At 47.2% G+C, this 18792-nt stretch overlaps 1 protein-coding gene across 6 annotated transcripts in view; it reads right to left on the bottom strand.

The window, feature by feature from the left end:
- CCP110 (centriolar coiled-coil protein 110) overlaps positions 1-18792 on the bottom strand; it is a 1154773-nt gene that overhangs the window by 243929 nt on the left and 892052 nt on the right. The window lies entirely within an intron of this gene.

The following is an 18792-nucleotide window of genomic DNA, read 5'->3' as shown; positions in this document are numbered from 1 at the left end:
ATCCCTATCTAGTTATTAGTGTCTCAGGGTCAGAATGGCAGGTCAAACAAGCAAGGCACAAGCTGTAGAAAGCCAAAAGTTCCAGAGGAAGTAGCCAGTAGCAAATAATTAACACTCTTTATTGGGCAAAAGGCTCAGGGACCTCGGGTAAGGCTCCCTGAAGGCACGCAGGTATTAGGCCTGGGCGAACGTGGATGGGCAATCTCTCAAACACACAAATCAGCACTTCAGCAGCACAGGAGCAGCAAAGGAACTCTAGGTAAGTTCTTCCAAGAGTTTCTCAGTACCTTAGACATGAAGAGGATACAGCACAATGCCTCCGAGATTCAGCAGCAGCAGTCCCGGTCACCGGGTTCTTGGTCAGGCAGACGGATGGAGGGACACTGGAATGGATCCCGCAGCAGCTGTCTTGTGAAGAGGCTCCAGGCAAAGGATTCTTCATGGTTCTGTGATTTTGTCACCCTTTTCAAAGCAAAAGTGAAGAACGGTTACCGCCTGGTTGATTCGTCTCGCTTTTTCGGTCCAGCACTTTGGCAAGGGGCTTCAAGGAGCGGAATCTTGCCTCTGTTTTGCGAGTGTTTGATCTATGCAAGACGATGCGCTGCGCATTGGCCACAGGTCCCAGGGTATTGGTGGTTTGCAGCCAGTAAAGGTCACAGCTCGTTGTGGGATGGCTCGAAAAGCAAGTCTTCTTGAGCCTGATTGAACCCATCAGTGTAAGGGAGAGAGTAGTCCTTTTCTGGTGCTCCGCAGGCTCTTGGAAGAAGGGGTTGACAGCAGTAATTACTCAGACGGCATCGCCGGTCGCCTGGAAGTAGCTGCAGGCATTTCTCCTCTTCTTCCCTGTCGATTCTTCAGTTCCAGTGGTCAGCTTGTTGTCAGCCTCAGGATCCATGCCTCTTATGCAGGAACCCAGCCAATCGGCACCCATGCACCATTCAAACTGTGGGGGGTGGCTGTACTTTCAGGAAAGCAGGCTGGGTTCGGGGCAGGCACTGCAGAAAACAAAGAACAGCAGAGTTTGAGTCCTCCCCTATTACCTGTCCTCATAGACACTAGTGCCTTGGCGGGTGTCACAAAGGGATCCCGCCGAAGACAAAGGTCAAACAGGACCTCCCACCGCACGGCAGAAGGACCAAGAAAGGATTGTTAGGCAAAGTTTGTATGCAGTACCCTTTGGGTGCACTACACAACTCTGACTACAGGTATAGGAAACCCAACCTTATCTCAAGGGGTGTCACGACCCTCGCCCAAAACCCCCTCTGGCAAACCCATTGGCCAGGTGGAGTCAGGACTCGGGCCTCTATAGCCTGGCATCCTCTTCAAAAACCCTCATGGGGCCAGTCCTGGCCTATGGCGCCAGGATCATACACCATGAAACACAATGTGCTTGGGAACTACTTTATTGTATTGTCAGCCAACATGGAGGCATCCACATAGCTTGGTTCCTAAGAACCAAGCTATGCGGTCTAGTGTTTTGGGTGTGGTAGCCTAGGGACTACTTTACCTGGACTATTTTGTTGGGGCTATTTAAACCACACCCGAGCAAGACAAAACGCTTCTCATTACTTTGCAGCTTGCAAAGTGACGCTCACCGTGTCCAGCTATTCCTTCGAACCTCAGAGAAGCAGAACCTGCAAGGAGACAAAAGGAACATCATTAGCAGCAGCAGCATCTTACCTACAGTCTTGATCTTTAAACACTCGCAGCTACTGAGAACAGCTTCCTCGAATCTGAAAGCCTCCCGGACAGAACGACCTGAAAGAGGAAGATAGAGGCAACATTAAAGAAAGCAGTAAAGACATTTACAAATTATGAAACTGCTCAAAAGGCTTACCTGGCTGGTCACCTCTCGGCTGGCACCACACCGGACATTCACTCGCGCTGAAGAACACCGCAACCTACAAGGAAGGAAAACACAGGTTAGCAAAGGCAAGACTTCGCAGCGCTGCGCATAGCGCTTACTTACCGCATGATAGCGCTCTTTTTTTTTTTTTTTTTTTTTTATATTAAACATATACTTGTATTCTTATTTACACAAAGAAGGTAGATAAATACTTATTTCACTTAACTAACATACAAAGTAATTAATAGAAATACTTTTCAGAGGTGATTTTTTCAATAGTAGTTGGTCACGGTTACAATTGTTCAAAAATGACATTAATGATAGTTCTACTGTATTATCGGTACTACCACGCTCTCGCATTGCTTTGGATTTAGTTAGTAAAATCACATTTGATAAAGTCTGCAAGAAGGAAAATGGTTGGTTATACACACTTTAGCAAATCTTTAAAAGTTCTAGAAACCTTGAAAAGTGTCATTACGACATAAAGTCCAATCCCTAACTGTGCAAAACGTCTGTGTAGGAGTGGAACAAAAGTCTTATATAACAGGCAAAGTGATACTTTAGTCACCCAAATAAAAATACTTAGCAATATGACACAAGTTAGTGGGATCCTGCAAAGGAGCATCATAGCGCTCTTAATGCGCCATCATTTACCAGCGGGGCTCAACCAAGCCAGTTCGCCGCGCTGAAGCTCTGCATACCTAAGGGAGAAAAAAAAGAGACATTTTAAACAAAGAAAGGCATGCAGGATAGCAACAAAACTAAAGAACAGCAATAAGACCTACCTGAACAATATCAAACGGGCCGGCATCAGTGAAGTAACTGGACCGCACTCGCCCATGAAAGACAAGGCGCCCCTGCAAAGAAGGCAGGAAGGAGAGCACGCCTAATTCTACCACAAGGTGAGGAGAGGGCGCCAGAGGGACTGAAATCATATGGGGGTGGAGGGAGGATACTTACCCCAGTCGGTCAGTCTTGAACACAGTCCTCCTGTATTTTCAGGCACAACCTTCCCCGCAGACCACATCAGGGCAAAGCTGAGAAGAATACCAGCGAGTAACCCGACTGGGTGGCGTCCCTGTGGATACCAGGTGAGCATAAAAGGGGAGAATTCTCATAAATGTGCTAATTCCCTTGACCTTAGAGACACCCAGCAACATTGCTGGATTTCGAGGACTTGATTTCTTTTACCTGGAGAGAGTGTGACCCTATTTCCCACTCTCTCATGTGTTTTGAAATGTGTTTTACTTTTGTGTTTTCTTTGTTTATGGAGTTTGAACCACTCCATAGGCATCATCTTTTCATTTGTGTCACACAGCATCCTTAGTGCAGTGGCACAGGGAAACATTTTCAGGCTTTGCCAAGGTTTAAATACCTTCTCTGGGATAAACTACTGTTTCCCAGAGTAAGTAAATTGACATTTATTTTGCTAGTCTTTTTAAATTCCTAGACCCAGCACACTATCTTACAATAGAGTGCTGGAGGGGTTACTTAGTATCCCCTTTGTCTAGATACTCATGTAGCAGTCAAATGCTACTCTTTCCTCTTAGAATGGCTGGTGGCAGTGGTTTTACAACAAACTACCATGACTTCCAGACCACGAGCACCGGTAGCGTTAAAATCACAGGAGCCATGTTTTTCAAGATGGCGTCTGAGCCGCCTTTGTTTAAACAGGTCCCGGTCTTCTTTTTTCACCATTTCTCTTTGGAAAGGCCCTTCTAGAGTTTGTCTCTGCATGGCAAACTAGGTTTGGTCCCTTTGTTCCTTCATCTTTGGTGGGCATCAGGAGTGAAGACCACCTCTAGCGCCCGAGTGTCTGGGGAGGGCAGGAAGTGAGGGAGGTGCCCAAAACTCCCTGTGCTTAGTCTCCTAGGAGACCCAAATGCCTTCTGTGGTGATTGGCTGGCTGACTGTCCGGCAAGGACAGCCACCCTGCTGGGGGAGTGACAGCTAGGCTGGAATGAATGCGAGAGAACTGAAAAAAAAGAGTCTCTTAGCTTGGAAGGCAGAGTCGACCACTGGAACGAAAGAATCGAAGACGAGCTGGAAGAGGACGGCTGCTGCAACTCCTGGACCGTTGGTTTGCTCGGTGAAGCACTACTGCAGGCCCGAATCGCCAAGTTCATCTCAACAGAGAACCCTGCAAGGACGACTTCTCCCTTTGAGTTGGGGGGACCAATCAACTTGACATTAAGCCACCTGGATACCAATCTCAGAGCTGGTTATATTTTCCTCAGAGTGCTGCAGGAAAACCGACTAACCAGGGAGAGGGACACCAGCTTGTGTGCTTGACTTCAGCTACCGGAATTGAAGATTTGCCGGTTGCCAGCTTTTTTTACCAGTCTCAGTGCAGTGCAGGAGTCCCCTGACATCCTCCCTCTTGTCCCCATGACTGAAGCCCAGGAACAGCGAGATCTGCAGGAACCGCCTGGAACAGAGGTCATCAGCTGCATCTTTTTCTTCATTTGTAAAGGTACTGTAAAATAAAACTGAGTACTTACCTCTCGTGGTGAAAGTGCTTGAAACTTTCCCAACTTGCAGGCCTAATCAGCTTGTGACCCAACATATGATTCTTCTTGCTACAAACTATTCCTAAGAACTTTTGCAGATACTTTTCAGTTTATCTACCAGAACTGCTTTACCCTATCCAAGACTTTAGCCCATTGAATTTGGCCTAGCCTATTGAATTGAATTGACTCTTCTGGTGAACTCTAAAAATGTGCACTGTAAGAATAACTGTAACCTTTCATATTCTAATAATCTTTGCCTTTTTACTCCTCTTGAAAAGTATTTCTGAAATAGTGTTGAAGTGTATTTGTGTGTGATATATAATTGTCTCCTTCATATGAATGTTTTATAACTGTCAAATAAATTATTAAGTATTTATCAAAGAAACCTTGAGTGTAAGAGTTTACTTGAACACTTCTGATTGTAGACCTCTGTGTAACATCATTACTGCACACATTCACCTCTTGAGATAAGCCTGGCTGCTCAGCTCCGCTACCAAAAATGTGTAGCACAGACTTATACCAAAGGTTGGTTTTGCTTACACCTGTAGTCCTAGTTGTGTGTAGCGGTCCAAAAGGATACTGCATACAAACTTTGCCTAACACCACTCACTCAGGAGAACAGACCAAAACAAATCCAGTAGTCCAGCAAAAAGTGCTGGGGGACTCAGATGTGAAGGGGATTTCACATGAAAATGTAAATCTACTTAAAGTTAGCTCCCAGAGCTCGCATAACTCAGATTATTATTGCATTGTAGGTTACCTCCTGCAGGAGCGTCTGGGAACGCAAGCAGAATCTGCAAGTAGAAGCCCACATTTTATGCAGGGACACTCTGCCTCTGCCTAGCCTTCACCTTGTCCTTGGAGGTGGTGCCCCAGGACAAGCCTCCACTGAAGTGCCATACGTTGACACCCACCCCGCCCTCAGCCCACTCACCTGCACCACAACTTGCTAAAATCCAGGTAGGTCTCAGAAATAGTTCCAATCACAGACATGTGTAATTTCTTTTTAAGGGCAGCATGGAATGTGCAAAGCTTGTTCTCTCAAAAACAAGTTTAAAAAAAGTATCCTCAGCACAAACTGGGCTCAGAGTGCAAATAGCGGTAAATACTGCTTTCAAAAGATGCACAGGGTTGGAATTCTGTATGTGGACCTACCTGGCTTGGGCTTGAGGACCTTTAGAGGCCTGCCCCTCCCCCAAAAGCAGTATATATCTCTATATTGAAAACAGTTGATATGATTGACAGGCAAGGGCCATATTGTACACCCGAAATTGACAATTACCCCTGCCTGCCGCAACACCATGCTACATATTATCTTCAGGCTAGGACTTCCCTTTAACATTGTGAATTTTTTTATATAAAAATCTTATGAACTTCGCCTTACACAGCAAATGATAGGTCAACCATTCAATATACAGGACGCCAACTGCAACCAGTTGCACAAAGCCTTGCACTGAAAACTGTTTTCAGATCCTTTTTATCATATCTATTTGTGTCCATTCATGCAGCTAATCTTTACATTTGACAAACACCCCCTTCTTCTTTACCGGTACACAGAAATGCTATATTTTGCAAATTTTAGATCTTTGGCACAAATAACATCTGGTGACATTATAAATATCAGTACAACATTACTAATCAAATAAGTTTTTGTTAATCAAGAGCATTTTAATTAGTAAACTCTGCTAATCAATCTTTTTAAGCTAATGTATGCCTTGCAAGGCTAGATGTGATCTGCGATTTGTACAGGTCTGACAGGTTAAAGAGTGACACATGCAGAAAATGGGGAAAAGGTGTTCGGAAACTTGTTGAACTAAGACATTCACTTCCTAAAAATTGGCAGGATTTTCTCCTGGTTGATGAAAGACTGAATTGTTCTCTTTCTAGGCAAAAATCGTAAAAGCTATTGTCACAAACAAGCATATAATTACCACAAATAGTACCAATGTTCTTTCTATAAATTGTCAATATATCTTGGGACTGACTGGCTCCATGCTCACACAAGGAGACACTTGTAACCTACTCCATTTATGTTATACTGTGCAGAAAGGATGTAAAAAATGCCGAAATACACACTGTGGACACTGACGTAGTTCTCGCCTGCACAACATCAGAACATTGAGGAACTATGGGTTGCATTTGGAGTTGAGAAGAACCTCTGGTTCTTGCCGCTCATGAGTTAGCAAGAACTTTGGGTCGTTGTACTGCGTTGCCGATGTTTCATGCAATAATTGGGTGTGACAATGTCCTTGCTTACAATCAGTCTGCTGTACGCAGGCTTGAGTACTTGTACATTCTGTGAATCTGCTTCTCAAGTGAATGCTTACCTTTTTCATACAGTTACTGATCTTTGTCCACCATCTATGCTACATCCTATATCGCTTCCTCATGGTGCCTATGCTAAAAGACAAGTACCCTTATTGTGGACTGCTGATGTTGCCCTTCAAATGACACCTGTTTATTCTTTGGATTCCTGCAAGGGGGAAGGTGATAAGGGGACTTTAACAGAGTTCCCATAATAGAAATGAAAGGAATGCAAGTTGGGTTTGGCGAGGGCAGAGATTTTTGCATTCCTTATATTATTTGGTTTCGGGAAGAGGTGGAGGTGGGTGTGTGTCCGCCCAGGGCCCGAAATGCATTAAGATGACCCTGAAAGTTTATCTAGAAACCCTATCTGCCTACATTATTTACCAGCGCAACCAGCTTCTACCAAGATCTCACTTCTCACTTGCCTGCTGCACAGTGCAGACTGTCCCTTCATTATATTTCTCCTATACGGAGGATGGGGAGCGGAGGACACTTTCATGCATGTTGTGCTCCCTGCAGTTTGCAGGGTTAACTATTAGTGTACCAGCAACCATTTGACCTGGTCTTTAGTTCTACAAACTGTGTTTTGGTGCATAGGATTGATAACTGCTGGGATTCCAAGGTGGCCACCGGAGTGGGAACACCGTGAAGAGGTGTTCTCCACCCCCACTGGCTCAAAAAGCTAGAATAAATGCTGAAATAAAAACCTGACTGGTCAACAATTGGCACATGCTGGGTGCAGAAGCAAGGGTCCCACCAACCAGACATTGCGCCAGACCCAGTGCGCAACGCCAGATGCGGAGCACAACCTCCAAAAGGAACACGTCGGAAGGGGGAGAAACAGCCACCGTGCCAGAACAACGAACAGCAGGCGGCCCGGATTCAGCCCGTGGACAATCATCAACAGAGGCTCCCAGCCCGTACACAATCACCAACTGAGACCTGCAGATAAAGTACATCTGAGGTAACAACGGGCAGTGGAGGGAAGAACGCCCAACGATCCGGTGGCATGGAGGAGCAGAGGATAATCGCCCATGATGAGTGCAGCCCAGACTTGCGTGGGCTGCTGTAGAGGGGTCCGTCCGAGAGGCGAGCAACCAAAGGGTGAGGAAAACCTCCCTCGAGAAAGATTCCGGCAGGGCACCCAGCCCGCAAAACGAATCCGGCAGTTTCCCCACTGAAGGACCCAGTAACTCACCAATGTGACACCTATGGTGCACCAGAGGGAGAGGCGTGGTGCGTGGCGGCACCCCCTGCTTGCCGAAGCGGTGGACCAGTCTAGGCCAGTCCAGCACGGCCAACACTGACCACTCCAATGGGGGTCGAGATCGGGAAGATGAACGAGAACTACCTACAACAACAAAACTGGTAAGCCCCTATACCGGCCCCCCACCCCACCTGAGCACACCCCCACTAGCGGTCCCGGGCATATAACAAAAATCACAGCAAGGCCTCAACTCCTCCAGGAGGCGGTATGCAGAGACTTGCACCCCAAAGCACCGCCTCCAACTCAATCCCGCTCGCAAGAGGAGCGGAGGAAGAGCACCAGGGGACAACAATATGTCTGGGCCCCCCAAAGAAGGCGGAAAGAGGCCACGTAAGAACAACCCCAACGGAACCACAATAGAACCACTGAATAAACCAATCAGGAGTAGGCTGGAAGACCCTAGCCTGGAACACAAGCTCCCTATCAAACTAAACAGAGGCAAGAAGCCCTCATAGTTGAAAAGGACAGAATAGGCAAGGTCACGGTACCAACACCAAGACAGAGGCGGGGACCAAGATCATATTAGGGGCCCACACATCGCAAGAGCAGCAGAAAGGCGGGAGGCTAGATTACGGACACTGCTGGCGAGGCCCTTCAAACTGTGGCCCAGCCACCCTAAAGAACCAAGAGTAGCAAACCACATACAAAACCCTGGCAGGGGCAAGGGCTCACTCCCCCACACCGGTCCTCTACTACAGCCCAAGTGTCGAAAAGTAGAGGGAAAGAAACCCAGACCCCCACGAAAGTAAACAAAAAGACCCAAGAAGGGCCGATACAGAAAATGTGGAAGAACAGGGGAGCCCAACCCGACACAGACCAGGAGGTAGACTGGGAAGAAGAGGAGAAACGGGAGGAACAAAGGGTCACACAAAAGAAATTCTTTGAACTATGCTTTCAAAACTTTGGGGACAGGATGGCGAACACGATTCAATCCCAATTAGACAAAACGAGAGAGGACTTGACGGGGGCACTAAAGGAAGTGAAGGGAGACCTGCAAACGCTGCAAACGAGAGTGGACACAAATGAGAAAGCCCTGCAGGAGATGGCCGATGTCTCTCACAAAATGAAAGACCTGATGGAATAGTTAGCCAGGGCTACACATAACTTGGAGATCCAAACCGAGGACCTCGAAAATAGGTCAAGGAGGGCGAACATCAGAATTAAGGCATTTCCCGAGGCAGAGGGAGACGCTGAGCAACCATAGACCGTTGAACAAAATGTTCGCAGACCTAGTAGATGCAGCGGACCCAGCTGAAATCCCAGTGGACGGGATCCATGGAGTGGGGCCAAAAAGAAACAAACCTAGAGCAAGACCAAGAGACTTCCTGGTAGCCATGCACGAGTACACTCAAAAAGAAAAAGGTTGTGGCTGCTGTAAAACGAACAAATGACCTCCATTTTTTTTGTAAAATCAGTTTTTTATTTTGAGATTGCTCACAGTCATACATGAATCTTGTGTACTTTTCTTTTTACAATATAGAGGCGAGCCATGTTGTACAGACTTTACACATTTTAAACAATTCTAAACATCATATCCTCCCAACTTTTAGGCTGTTCTGCCCCAAATAGCATTGTGTTGGGAGGTTATGTAATGTCTGCCCAATCTATGTCCAAGATCTGCTGGTGAACCTGTAGTGCATGTGCAAAAATGAACTAAACATGGAGCCGGTGCGAAGCTATTTTGGACATTCACTTCCAAACCGCAATGAAAGTCTACATTTCTGTGAGTTCGGGTAGAAAGCAGACATGAGTTCTGCAACGGTTGCAATATTTTAGTGTGAAACCAGATTAGCTTATTATGGAGGACAGTTTTCGCATTGTTCACTTAAGGACGAGCCGAGAGGGGAGTCCTAGATTACTGATAAGGGGTGCTGGGAAGAGCGCACAGGAGACGACCTGGGTTTTTCCACTACTGTCTGTTTTTTTCTAGATGTGCAGGTGCATTATTAAGGGGTGCTGGGAACGAGCACGAGGGAGACCAGCTGGGTTTTTCCACTACTGTCTGGATTTTTCCGCTCTTGCCTCCCATGCTGGCTTCGGTCCTTCGGCCAGGGACAGTCTGCAACTTATGAGCGGCAGGGATTTGTCCCCCTCAAGAAGAGAGGTAACCCGACAGTAGAGAGAGAATTGGAACCCCGGGTGTTGAAGTCTCGCTGAGAGGGAGGATGCTCCACTCCAGACCCCGTTAGTTGATGTGCAATCCTCTATTCCTACCTGCCTTGGGACTGGGTAGTGTTGTCGTGGCTGAGATGAAGCTTTCTCCTACAATTGTACCAACAGCGATTCATCCCACTTGTGTTTATTCTTGTATTCATGTACAATCGGTCGCATTTATTTTGTAGTAATATGTACACTAATAGAATGTGAATAAAGGGCCGGTCAAGAACCAATTACTTTCCAACTAAGGGTCTAAGTGTGCATTATTGCCTTCCTGCGTCCATGAACCTTTAGTCTGTGTAATAGCGTAAGTGCTGAGGTCATTACAAGTGTCTGAAATGCTCACTGTGCTTAGAGAGGCTCAGCTTCACCTCACTGATGATGCCCAACAAGGCTGAAACACACGTATGGGGTTGCTGGTGGTACTCTTGTTCAGAGAGGAATTTCCATGCCATTTCGGTGCTGGACTGCCCATCTGTGAAAGGTACAGTGAGCAAAAAGCAGATGGCTGCGAACTCTCAATGTGGTTAACAACCACTGAACAGGTTATCATGCCTTGTTCTTCCGAGAGAGGGGCGCCTGCTACCTTTGTTGAAAGGGCCGGTCAAGAACCAATTACTTTCCAACTAAGGGTCTAAGTGTGCATTATTGCCTTCCTGCGTCCATGAACCTTTAGTCTGTGTAATAGGGTAAGTGCTGAGGTCATTACATGTGTCTGAAAAGCAAAACATAGTGACGCTGTGAGTAGGGTATTTGTGATGAAATGAGTTCCAAATACTAAATGAATCTAAAGCTTGGACACAGAAAGGCAATTTTCTGAGTTTTTTGTTTTGTTTTCGGTTTTGTGAATATTGCTGTTGAGGTTTTGGTAGGGGACTTGAAAAATCCATCGAAATAATGAGTTCCTTATTTAGGAAAAAGGGAAGTTCCGCAGGTCGAGATTGGCCCAAAGTGATGATTCCTGGGTGGAGAAAGAGTCCGTATCACAAACCTGCACAGACTTGGGAATGTTGTGCAGGTTTGAGTGAGACCTGGGATACGAGTATAGGAGAGGCGAGTCCGGGCCGGGGTGATGACTTGCTTGCAACAGGTACTCATAGAGAAAGGAAAGGAGTGCTCAGCTTTGGGCAGAAGAGGTTGGCTTTTGTTGCATGCATTTAGAAAGATGCATCAACAGAATGTAGACTTGCAGGCGAATGTCTTGAGGCTGTAAAAAGAGTTGACTGCTGAGAAACAGATTGCCCTAATGCAGCAACTACAGATGAAATTGTATCATAAGGCAGACAAATATCAGGTAGTGGCCGAAAGAGCTGCTGTAAGAGTTGCCTGATACAAATATCAAAAAAGGGGAGGGAGAGTGAATACCCGCAAAGTGGCAACAGTAATTGCCTCCACAGGGGTTGATGGGGATCCCGACCAATGGGACGGGGATGTATTTGACAGCACTAGTTCAGAGAGTGCTTCAGAAATGGAGATCCCATCTAAACCGGAGATGGATAGGAAGGAAGTGACCGTTAAACCGGTTACACGTAGACCGGCTGGGCCACATCTGAATAATCCTAGAGGTGGTCTGGTGGATTTGACAACATTGGAGGTTTATTCTCAGCCAGAGGTTTCTGCAATCATTAATCGATTGAAACAGAGGGCTGGTGAGTCTCTTATCTTGGATGGTCAGGTTATTTGATGGAGGTGCGGCAGGCCTTCTTGTTGATGCAACCGATTCTCCAAGGTTCCTGCCATTGTCTCATGAAACCCATATTCAGGAGGCATTGCGTGCAGGGCCGCCTCCTGATGCCCAGGGGAGAGAGTCGCAATTATCTTTGTTACAGTTAGCGGCCCAAGGATGTAATCGCAAGTATCAGATTATGTCGGACTGGCCTAGCAAGAAGAGGTGGTATACGTTGAGAGAGGCAATGCGAAGACTCAGTGAGCATGCTATGAAAGAAGCCATCCATATTGATGATCCCGAACATATGGCGGTGGTGGCATTTCGGTTTCGGCCTGAAATACAATAATTCGAACAGCTGCACCAGCTTAGAAAAAAGTAATTATGACTTTGCTGGTGGGGATGACAGGTTAATTAACAGATGAAGTAGTCGATGCCATCAGACAGTTAGCCGACCTGGGGGAATGGGATAGAGTTGAAGAGACCCCGTGAGAGGGAGAGAGAGGGGCGTAGTGACAAGCGCACTCCTGGAAAGAGATCCGACAGTAGAGATTCTCGTGTATCGAGAAAATACATGTTTTTGGGTGCTATTAAAAGATGGAGTGCCACAAGAAGACATTGACGGAACTGAAACCCAGGAAATGTACCAACTATAAAAAAAAAGTGAGGGCTTGAAGGGAAAGAGCGGTAGAAACAGGTAAAAAGGCAGTTTGTGAACAAGCGAGAGGGGGATAAGTCCCCTTCCGCACCGCCTGAAGAGGAGGCGGATGAGGAGTCCATGGGAACGACTACCATATCAGGTGATGTATGCTGATTTGCGAAAAGTGGTGGGTGCGATGTTGGAGACAGACAAAATACATGCATTCAAAATACCAATAGGATTGTGGTTAAACTCTGGTAGCGTCTGCACGGATATAGGTAGACATACGGCCTCATGTGAATGTGAAATTATTTTGGCAAATCAGGAAATACACAAGAGGTTCGAGCTTTGATTGATATCGGGGCAAAGGCCTCATTGATCCATGGTAATCCTTTGAGGTTTAATGGTAGACATGTTACGATAACTGGACTGGGAGGGAAAGAGACCCCCCGCAGTCCAAAAAAAAGTTGATATGAAAATTGGTAATTTGAAAAGGAGTAAATATCAAGTGTTGATTGTTCGCATACCTGAATATATTACTGGCTTTGATATTCTGAACTGATTGACCAGGACTTGGAGGTAAAATGTATCAGTTTGGACTAATTGCACTGATATGTAGCCCGTCATTGTGGGAAAATTGAAGATGCCCCCACTGCAGGTTCCTTTGGCCACAAAACGTATGTCCATGAAGCAATATTGCATTCTCGGGGGGCATAAGGAAATCTAAGATTCTATCAAGGGATGTGTTGAAGCAGGCGTTTTACGTCCTGAAACTACGGCTTGGAATCCGGTCTGGCCGGTTAAGAAGCCAGACGGAAGCTACAGAACGACTGTGGATTATCACAAACTGAATCAGTACACTCCTCTATTAGTACCCCAGTCCCAGATGCCATTACTTTGAGAATGTGCAGAAATGTGAAGGCACTTGGTACGCAGTGATAGATTTGGCAAATGCCTTCTTCACTGTGCCAATTGCCTATGAGCGTAAAGAGCAATTTGCATTTTCTCAGAATGGGAGGCAGTATAAATTTCAACGTCTGCCCATGTGGTACATGCACACACAGTATGACTATTTGTCACCAGCTGGTGGCATAGAATTTGGATAAGATCCTGTGCAAACCCGATGTACAGATGTCACACTATATTGATGACATACTAATTCAGAAGGATGAGCACAGTATGTAAACGCACCTAGAAGAACAAGTTACTTCTTACCTTGTAACGTTCTTTCGATGGGATGTTCCTCCGACGTATTCATTATCTTTGATCATTCGTCTCCAGCATCGGAATTTTTTCCTCTGTAGAGGGCGCTGCGCGTCGACATCTGTCGAGTCGATGTCCCTCGACGGCAACCGTATCGACGCCGACGTCACCATGCCCATAAATCGCCACGCGCGGCGTCCGTTGCTCAGTTCCGTTTTGTAGCATAAGAAAAGTCATGCCTGAATTGGTTATTGACCTTGAAGGAGCGTAAACTACAACCACAAGGGAAGTATTACTGCGGGGATGGATGGGAGGGGCGATAAGGAATACGTCGGAGGAACATCCCATCGAAAGAACGTTACAAGGTAAGAAGTAACTTGTTCTTCGAAGGGATTGTGTCCTCTGACGTATTCCTTATCTTTGATAGACTCCCATAGCAGTGGCATGTAATTGGAGGTGGGAGTAACAATGTCACGTATCCCTTTAGGGATGAACCGAATGTAATACGGCTTTGTCAAATCTGGTCTCTTGACCAGTGGAGGAATCCAGGTTGTAAAATGTTGTGAATGTATGTGCGGACGACCATGTGGCAGCCGCATATGTGTCTCGGACCGGTACCCCTTTTTGGAGGGCCGAAGAGGCTGCAATACCCCTGGTTGAATGAGCCCTAAGATTTTGGGGTGGCTCTTTCCCTGCCAGTTTGTAATATTCCAGAATGGCCAAAATAATCCACCTGGAAATAGTTTGTTTTGTTATGGGTAATCCCAACTTGTGACCGAGTATCCTACAAACAGTTGGTCTGCTTGCCTGATCCTAGCCATTCTGCTGATGTAAAAGCTTAGAGTTCGCCTTGGTCCAGCCTATGTAGCCTTTCTTCCTCTTTCCCCGGATGGGGAGAAGGGTAGAACGAAGGTAAGGTAATTTTCTGAGTAATATGAAATTCAGAAACCACCTTTGGGAGGAAATTAGGCTTCACCTGTAGGACAACTTTGTCCTTCTGGAAAATTGTATGTGGGGGTTTACAGGAGAGAGCTTGTAGCTCGCTCACCCTCCTAGCAGATGTTAGTGCTACCAATAGGACAGTTTTAAGCGTGAGAAATCTCTAGCGAACAAGAGTGAAGTGGTTCGTATGGAGTGCCCATTAGGAAGTTTAAGACTAAATTTAAGTCCCATAAGGGAACTTGGAATGGTTTTGGAGGATAAACATTAGTTAATCCCTTGAGAAATTGTATTACTAGAGGCAGTTTGAAATACGATGGTTCCTCCGCAGTGCGCTTGAAGATTGAAAGCGCTGCTAGATAGCCTTTTACAGTGCCAACTTGAAGGCCTGAGTTTGCCAAGTAGAGTAGAAACGATAACACCGTTGGTGTACCACATGAAAAAGGGTTGATATTCCCTTCTCTACACCAGCTGCAAAATTTGTTCCAACGGCAGCTGTATAAAGACTTTGTTGCTGGCCTTCTGGCCGAAAGCAACACCTCCATGACGTCATCAGGGAGGTCCCAATCCTTGTACCTCACCCTTTCAGAAGCCAAGCGTGAAGGTTGAGGGTTCTGATGTCTGGATGGAGAACCTGACCTCCCTTCTGCGAGAGAAGATTCTCTTTGAGTGGAAGACGGATTGGAGGGCAGATGGACATATCTAGAAGGTCCGGGTACCACGTTCTCCTTGCCCAGTCCGGGGCAATTAGGATCATGGTTTTCTGGAATCTTCTCAACCTCCTGATCTGTGGTGAACAGATCCACCTGAGGGGTTCCCCAAAGGGCGAAGATCTCTTGAAGGACTTCCTGAGCTAGCTCCCACTCGTGGGACTGTGCTCTGCCTGCTCAGAGAGTCCGCTGTCAAGTTCTTTTCTCTGGCTAGGTGGACTGCCGATAGAGAGATTCCTTCCTGAATTGCCCAAAACCAGAGCTGCATTGCCTCTCTGCACAGTGTCAGTGACCCTACGCCTCCTCTTTTGTTGAGGTAGTGCATGGCCACCGTGTTGTCCGTCATTATCAGGACATTTCTCCCCTGTACTGATGGCAGGAAAGCTTTCAGCGCTAGTCTGATCGCTCTCAGCTCCAATAGGTTGATGTGTAGTCTGGACTCCGATGGAGACCAACGACCGCTGATGGTCAAGTCGTTGGCATGGGCTCACCACCCCGTGAGTGAGGCGTCTGTGACTACTGTTATCTCCGGCCATGGTTGCCAAAACAGTTCTCCTTTCAAGATGTTCTCTGGATAGGCCCACCATTGAAGGTCGTGGGCTACCTTGTCTGGAATTCGGAGGATATCTGTCATTCTCTCTGAGGATTGCGACCACTGAGTTCTCAGTGCCCACTGAAGAGATCTCATTCTCAGGCGAGCCTCTGGCACAAGGAAGATGCAGGATGCCATGCGGCCTAGCAACCTCAAAAAGTCGAAGGCTGGGAGACGTTGGGCATTTTGGAACTTGTTGACCATCTGCAGAATATCTTGAGCCCTCACCTCTGGTGGCGAGGCTTTTCCCAGGGAAGTGTCCAGGACCGCTCCAATGAACTGGAGTCTCTGTGATGGTATCATCTGTGACTTCTTTAAATTGAGGGAGAAGCCCTGTTTGGGAAGGAAGTGGCAGACATAATCTAGCTGGATCTGAGCTTGTTCCGAAGCTACAGCCCTGATCAGCCAATCGTCCAGGTAGGGGTAGACGTGGATCCCTTCCCTCCTTAGACTCGCAGCCACTACCGACATTAGCTTGGTGAAGACCCTCGGGGCAGAGGTCAGCCCAAATGGCAGAACTCGAAATTGATAATGAGAGTCGCCAATTGCGAACCTCAGGTATTTCCTGTGTTTGAGATGGATTGGCACATGGAAATAAGCATCCTGAAGGTCCAGAGATACCAGCCAGTCCTGGAACTGGAGGGCCTGAAGGATCTGAGAGAGAGTTACCATCTTGAACTTGTCCTTCCTGAGGAACTTGTTCAATTCTCGTAAGTCCAGGATGGGTCTCAGTCCTCCGTCCTTCTTTGGTATGAGAAAGTAGGGGGAGTACCAGCCCTTGTTCCTGTCCGCTACAGGTACCGGTTCTATGGCACCTTTCTCTAGCAAGTCTATAATTTCCCGCAAGAGGAGCAGATCTGGAACTTTTAGAGAGCTGTGCCCCAGTGGATGATCTGAGGGACGTGTAGAAAGGGTAGGCAGTAACCCTGGGCAACTGTCTCCAATGCCCAAGCATCTGACGGTGTAGCCTGCCATTCCGTCAGATGGTAAGTTAACCTGCCCCCTACATGTGTTTTGTGTGGAAAGACCTCAGAATGGTTTGGGGGCGGCTGATGCAGATGCTGAGGGTAAAGAGGCACCTGCTGCTGCTGCGGCTTTAGTACTTTTGACCCGTCCATCTCGGGTGGATCTCCTTTGGCCTCTTTGAGCCGGCTGTCCTCTGCCTTTCCCGAATGCGGAATAATAGCGAATAGCCCTGAGGGGCGAAAAGGAGTTTGGCGGATTGCAGCTCCTAACGATTTTGCCGCTGCTTTAGATGTCTGCAACTTTTCCACACTGTCATCAGCCTTTTTTCCGAATAATGAAGAGCTGTCAAAGGGCATATTCAAAAGTCTGGCCTGTACACCTGGAGCAAAGCCAGACTTTCGCAACCACGCATGCCTGCGGATTGTTGTACTTGCCGCCATGGCCATGCTGATACTTTCAGTGGAATCGATGCCAGTTTGAAGTGACTCGCACATGGCATCTTTGCCATTTTTAATAATGTTAAGGAAGGCTTCCCTTTCCTCTCCTTGGGTATGCAGTCAGCCGCTGATGAAGCACACTCCCACAATGTGTGACTGAACCTGGTGAGCATATAGGTGGCGTTGATGGACTTCAACGCCATACTACAAGCAGAAAAGACTTTCTTTGCCATAGAATCGTACCTCTTGTAATCTCTATCCTGTGGGACAGTAGGGTAAGCGGTCCTGCTGCTTGATGAAGTTGTCGCTTGGACCACCAGGCTCTATGGAGTCGGGTGTTTTGATAAGTATTCAGGGTCAGCCGCAGCTACCCTATACTTGGCTGACAATCTTTTATTGACAGCAGGGATAACTTCAGGAGTTTCCCAATTAGATGAAATGTTTCTTTGTAAGGCTGCATGGAAGGGGACCACAGGATTCTCCTGTGGACCTTTGTCTAATATGTCTGTCATGTCATCCTGTTGATAAACAGGCAAAGGCGCAGACCAACCCATAAATTCAATAATCCTTGCCATCAGGGTTCTATAGGGTGTTTCGGCATGTTCCCCTGGGTCTGGCTTAAAAAATTCCACTTCTGGGGAAGTGTCCAGCCCACTTGCCTCATGTAATGACTCCTGTAGGTCTTTCAACCTTCTTTCCTCAGAGGTGAAATCCTCTGAAACAGGTAGTGTGGTCCTCTGCAACCCGAAGGTTTCCTGGTCAGAATCTTCCCCTTCTTCATAAATTGAAGATAATCCAGGGTACTCTGACCTCTGAAATGGTGTAAAACCCATTTCTAAGGCAGAAGGAGGCAAACTCGTCATTATTGGGCGAGAAAACGTCGATGTTGTTGACGGCGATATGACAGGCTTCGAAGGCGCAGAGAACGGCGTTGAGAAAACTGGAGGAGGCCTCGAAGGACTCGAGAGGATCGGGATCCTACTCGTGGATGTCGACAACGGTCTCGGCGTCGTGCCGGAGGCTCTTGGAATCACCGTTGGCTGTGAAGTAGACGTGGTTTTCTCCTTCATCGGCGTCGGCGTCGAGTCAATCGACCGATGAGTCGAAGAACCCTTCGACAACGGCGTCGATGGCGCCGATCCATGCGTCGAAGGGATCTTCAACAACGGCGAAGACGGTGCCTTCTTACCCGATGGCCCGTGGCGCTCTCGGGTGGAATGTTTCGCCGGGTGCAGCGACTCGCAGCGTTTCGATTTTTTGGGTTTTTCACCCAGGGTATCACCCTCAGCTGTCTTCGAGGGGGCTGAGGCCGCTTTCTCGAAGACGCTTAACATTTTCTTTCTGAATTCCTCCCACTCAGCCTGAGAGCAGTGTTTTGTGGGGCAGAAGACCCATTCTGGGGAAACAGAAGATGACGAGGAAGGGGATCTTCGACGTCTCTTCTTTGAGTGTCTTGATCTCGACGAATGGTGGGAGCTACTTCGAGATCTAGAATGGGAATGTTTTCGACGGGGAGGAGACGAACACTTCGACTCAGCCGAAGAAACTTTCG

This window comes from Ambystoma mexicanum, chromosome 2q (genome assembly GCF_040938575.1).
Source record: "Ambystoma mexicanum isolate Mex_15411 chromosome 2q, UKY_AmexF1_1, whole genome shotgun sequence".
NCBI classification, from domain to species: Eukaryota; Metazoa; Chordata; class Amphibia; order Caudata; family Ambystomatidae; genus Ambystoma; species Ambystoma mexicanum.
This window is presented reverse-complemented; position numbering and strand designations above follow the sequence as displayed.